This window comes from Salmo trutta, unplaced genomic scaffold, assembly GCF_901001165.1.
Source record: "Salmo trutta unplaced genomic scaffold, fSalTru1.1, whole genome shotgun sequence".
In the NCBI taxonomy this organism is placed as follows: domain Eukaryota; kingdom Metazoa; phylum Chordata; class Actinopteri; order Salmoniformes; family Salmonidae; genus Salmo; species Salmo trutta.
In genome coordinates this window covers 428,793-434,792 of record NW_021822676.1, presented here as the reverse complement: position 1 = coordinate 434,792, position 6,000 = coordinate 428,793, and positions in this window count along the sequence as shown.

The window sequence follows — 6,000 nt, the reverse complement described above, 5'->3', positions numbered from 1 at the left end:
CTTCTATTCGCTCAGAGGGCCGATAGAGGTGATGCAGCAGCATTCTATCACTGTCAGACCGCAGCAGGCGTCTCTAAGCCCGTCTCCTCTCTCTCCCTCCCTCTCTCTCCCTCCCGTCCCTCCCTCTCTCTCCATCCCGTCTCTCCCTCTCTCTCCCCTAAAGCAGTTAGGCCAGTAACCAGCAGGCGTCTTTAAGCCCGTCTCCTCTCAGGGGCCAGAGGAAACATCAATTTACATAAAACTCTCTGAAGCCTAAACTCCAAACCCTTAAAGCAGCTCAAAAAATAAAAAACAGGCCAATTGTACAAATCATTAGTAATGATTGTTGGGGTCAACAAACAAAGGCGTGCGAGTTGGAAAACAACTAGCAACACATGGTGTGTTATAGTTGAATCTCTTTCAAACTGTCGTCGCGAAACTAAAACCCATCGTCGCTCCTCAGCAGCATCACGTTATATAAGATGAATGTTCATGTCAGTGGAAAAACCCAGGAGGTTTAAACAGGAGATTTCACCACTAAGCCGTGTAGCTTTAGTGATATTTCAAATTATTTCTCATTAAAGTTGAGTATTTATGATCTGATAACAGATGTCTTTTTCTTATAGAGCAAAGAATTAGTTTACAAATCAACATTTAAAAAAAAAAAATGGTGAGTTTGATTCCAAAAAGCTGTACGTGTGTTTTCTATCTTTTCTCATCTATAATTCCTAACGATTAAAGTTACAATATGTCACTTCCTGTGTGACTCGAACAACAAAGTGGTCGATTTTGGTGCGGCGGGGTAGCCTAGTGGTTAGAGCGTTGGGCCAGTAACCAGCAGGTAGCCTAGTGGTTAGAGCGTTGGGCCAGTAACCAGCAGGTAGTCTAGTGGTTAGAGCGTTGGGCCAGTAACCAGCAGGTAGCCTAGTGGTTAGAGCGTTGGGCCAGTACCCAGCAGGTAGCCTAGTGGTTAGAGCGTTGGGCCAGTATCCAGCAGGTAGCTTAGTGGTTGGAGCGTTGGGCCAGTAACCAGCAGGTAGCCTAGTGGTTGCAGCGTTGGGCCAGTAACCAGCAGGTAGCCTAGTGGTTAGAGCGTTGGGCCAGTAACCAGCAGGTAGCCTAGTGGTTAGAGCGTTGGGCCAGTAACCAGCAGGTAGCCTAGTGGTTAGAGCGTTGGACCAGTAACCAGCAGGTAGCCTAGTGGTTTAGAGCGTTGGGCCAGTATCCAGCAGGTAGCCTAGTGGTTAGAGCGTTGGGCCAGTAACCAGCAGGTAGCCTAGTGGTTAGGGCATTGGGCCAGTAACCAGCAGGTAGCCTAGTGGTTAGAGCGTTGGACCAGTAACCAGCAGGTAGCCTAGTGGTTAGAGCGTTGGACCAGTAACCAGCAGGTAGTCTAGCGGTTAGAGCGTTGGGCCAGTAACCAGCAGGTAGCCTAGTGGTTAGAGCGTTGGACTAGTAACCAGCAGGTAGCCTAGTGGTTAGAGCGTTGGGCCAGTAACCGAAAGGTTGCTAGATCGAATCCCCGAGCTGACAAGGTCGTTCTGCCCCTGAACAAGGCAGTTAACCCAGTGTTCCCTGGTTGGCCGTCATTGTAAATAATAATTTGTTCTTTACTGACTTGCCTAGTTAACTAAAGGTTAAATAAAGGTTAACTAAAGGTTAAATAAAGTTTAAATAAAGTTTAAATGAAAGTCAACTAAAGTTTAAATAAAGTTTAAATAAAGTTTAAATAAAGGTAAACACAAGTTTAAATAAAGTTTAAATAAAGGATAAATAAAGGTCAAATAAACATTTGAAATCTGTTCTATGTGCTCTATATCTATGCCTCCTGTAATTCAAGTTCCGTTTAAACGTCTTTTGCTTTCAGGTTTTTGTCCACCAGCTTCAAACGGCTGAAAATACAACATGTTGGGTTATGGATAATATATTTCACAGCGGGTTTAGATGGTACAATGATTCTCTACACTACATTTACTTGTTTTCTCACATAAACTGAAAAGAGGCAAAACCATTAGAATGTTTAACAACCAGGAAATGGAGGAGTGATTTCTGCATAGTGCCTCTAACAGACCGTTTAATTCAGACAGGATGGTTTAATCTTCACACAACATCAACTATGAGACAACACTGCCCAGAGATTTCACGGGCGTCGTAGTGATTGGACCAAAATGCAGCGGGGATGTGAATGCTCATTTTCTTCTTTATTAAAATAAATGAACACTTGACAAAAGAACGACAAAAACAGTCCTGTGAGGCACACAGCTAAACAAGAAACAACTACCCACAAAACCCATAGAAAAAACACCCCTACTAAATAGGACCTTCAATTAGAGGCAACGAGGAACAGCTGCCTCCAATTGAAGGTGAAAACAATAAACTAAACATAGAAATAGAATAACTAGAAAACAGAACATAGAAATACAAAACATAGAACACTACCCAAAAACCCCAACAACACAAAACAAACACACCCCTGCCACGTCCTGACCAAACTACAATAACAAATAACCCCCTATTACTGGTCAGGACGTGACAAGAGAGGACCAAGGGAACTAGATAATAATCATTTGTTAAAGATGTTACGATTTGTGAGATTTTTTAAAGGAGAATAACAGAAGTAGGGCGTTGTAAAGACAAGCACATTTCACACTGCTGGTCTATTGATGTTTCACACTAGTGACCTTCAACACTATACGTCCTGTCCAACAACACAGGTCTAGGACTATTATACACATCCTTTAAGCAAGGCCTCATACAGTCATTGACAAGTCAAATTCAACGACTTTCAGGGACATTTTCAACGACTTAATTGTAATTTTCAAGGATCTCGATGTTATACATTTGTATGATTTATATATACTGTATATATAGATCCTAATATAGAACATGTAAAGTGTCAAAAAGTATTAAATTACCACTTCAAATTACGTTTTAGGCCTTGCTATTGATATTCAGAGGATTATTACATTATATCATGTATTTTAGGCCTTGCTATTGATATTCAGATGATTATTTCATTATAACATGTGTTTTGGTCCTTGCTATTGATATTCAGAGGATTATTACATTATAATGTGTTTTAGGTCTTGCTATTGATATTCAGAGGATTATTACATTATAACGTGTTTTAGGCCTTGCTATTGATATTCAGAGGATTATTACATTATAACATGTGTTTTAGTCCTTGCTATTGATATTCAGAGGATTATTACATTATAACATGTGTTTTTGGCCTTGCTATTGATATTCAGAGGATTATTTCATTATAACATATGTTTTAGGCCTTGCTATTGATATTAAGAGGATTATAACATGTGTTTAAGGCCTTGCTATTGATATTCAGAGGATTATTACATTATAATGTGTGTTTTAGGCCTTGCTATTGATATTCAGATGATTATAACATGTGTTTTAGGTCTTGCTATTGACATTCAGAGGATTATAACATGTGTTTTAGGCTTTGCTATTGATATTCAGAGGATTATTTCATTATAACATGTGTTTTAGTCCTTGCTATTGATGTTCAGATGATTATTTCATTATAACGTGTTTTAGGCCTTGCTATTGATATTCAGAGGATTATTTCATTATAACATATGTTTTAGGCCTTGCTATTGATATTCAGATGATTATAACATGTGTTTTAGGTCTTGCTATTGATATTCAGAGGATTATTACATTATAACATGTGTTTTTGGCCTTGCTATTGATATTCAGAGGATTATTTCATTATAACATATGTTTTAGGCCTTGCTATTGATATTCAGAGGATTATAACATGTGTTTTAGGCCTTGCTATTGATATTCAGAGGATTATTACATTATAACGTGTGTTTTAGGCCTTGCTATTGATATTCAGAGGATTATTTCATTATCAAGTATGTTTTAGGCCTAGCTACTGATATTCAGACGATTATTTCATTATAACAAGTTTTAGGCCTTGCTATTGATATTCAGACGATTATTTCATTATAACGTGTGAGAATAATAAGGACATTGCCTGACTAAACAGAGTGGATGTATGGTGACGGCTCTGTATCCTACGTGGCCCGACGCAGACACACATAATTAATCCATGAATAGCGGTAGTAGTAATCTCACCATTTGAACCACACCATCGCGGTTTTTTTATCATGAGAGAGTGACCCCCCCCAATAAAAACAAGTTCCTTCTATTTTGTTAATGGAAGGCTGTGTTTGTAAAGCCAAGTTGAAAGCGACCGTTAGATGCTGTCGTCCTCATAATAACCGTACGGTGGGTTTTTACCGCAGTTCAATTGAAGCAGCGGGAAACAAAACAAAAAAAATGGCCGCCGTCTCACAACAAACGGATTTAAAAAAAAAAGAAACTAACATCCTTATAAAGGAGCAGGAGATATTATAAATCAGCTACATCAAGGACTTCTCACTAAACGGAGGAAAAGTCTGATCTTCCAAGGTAATACCTATTCCAGGAACCAACTTGAATCCCTTGAGCTCCAAATTCAACTAGGCTACTTCAAGCCCCTTGTAATTGTATAACGTCGCAAGTGGAACACGGAAACCAAAATGGATTTGTCATTTCATTACCAGGTCATATTGTGAGGAAGCCCACTAGGCTATGTAATCGGTTGTTATTATATCCAGATGAATTAATATGAAGAAATAGTCTATCCTAAACAATGGCGCACCAATCCGAGGTATTAAAACATATTTGATTTATTTAACTAGGCAAGTCAGTTAAGAACAAATTCTTATTTTCAATGATGGCCTCGTGGGTTAACTGCCTTGTTCAGGGGCAGAACGACAGATTTGTACCTTGTCAGCTCAGGGGATTCGAACTTGCAACCTTTCGGTTACTGCCCACAAATGTTCTATAGGATTGAGGTCAGGTCTTTGTGATGGCCTCTCCAATACCTTGACTTGTTGTCCTTAAGCCATTTTGCCACAACTTTGGAAGTATACTTGGGGTCATTGTCCATTTTGAAGACCCATTTGCGACCAAGCTTTAACTTCCTGACTTGAGATGTTGCTTCAATATATCCACATAATTTTCCGTCCTCATGGTGCCATCTATTTTGTGAAGTGCACCAGTCCCTCCTGCAGCAAAGCACCACCACAACATGATGCAGCCACTCCCGTGCTTCATGGTTGGGAAGGTGTTCTTCGGCTTGCAAGCCTCCCCCTTTTTCCTCCAAACATAACGATGGTCATTATGGCCAAATAGTTCTATTTTTGTTTTATCAGACAAGAGGACATTTCTCCAAAAACTATGATCTTTGTCCCCATGTGCAGCTGCAAACCGTAGTTTGGCTTTTTTATGGCGGTTTTGGAGCAGTGGCTTCTTCCTTGCTGAGCAGCCTTTCAGGTTATGTCGATATAGGACTCGTTTTACTGTGGATATAGATCCTTTTGTACCTGTTTCCTTCAGCATCTTCACAGGGTCCTTTGCTGTTGTTCTGGGATTGATTTGCACTTTTCGCACCAAAGTATGTTCATCTCTAGGAGACAGAACGCGTCTCCTTCCTGGGCGGTATGACGGCTGCATGGTCCCATGGTGTTTATACTGGCGTACTATTGTTTGTACAGATGAATGTGGTACCTTCAGGCATTTGGAAATTGCTCCCAAGGATGAACCAGACTTGTGCAGGTCTACAATATTTTTTACGAGGTCTTGGCTGATTGCTTTTGATTTTCCCATGATGCCAAGCAAAGAGGCACTGAGTTTGAAGGTAGGCCTTGAAATACATCCACAGGTACACCTCCAATTGACTCAAATTATGTCAATTAGCCTATCAGAAGCTTCTAAAGCCATGACACCATTTTCTGGTATTTTCCAAGCTGTTTAAAGACACAGTCAACGTAGTGTATGTAAACTTCTGACCCACTGGAATTGTGATTTAGTGAAATAATCTGTCTGTAAACAATTGTTGGAAAAATTACTTGTGTCATGCACAAAGTAGATGTCCTAACCGACTTGCCAAAACTATAGTTTGTTAACAAGAAATTTGTGGTGTGGTTGAAAAATGAGTTTTAACGACTC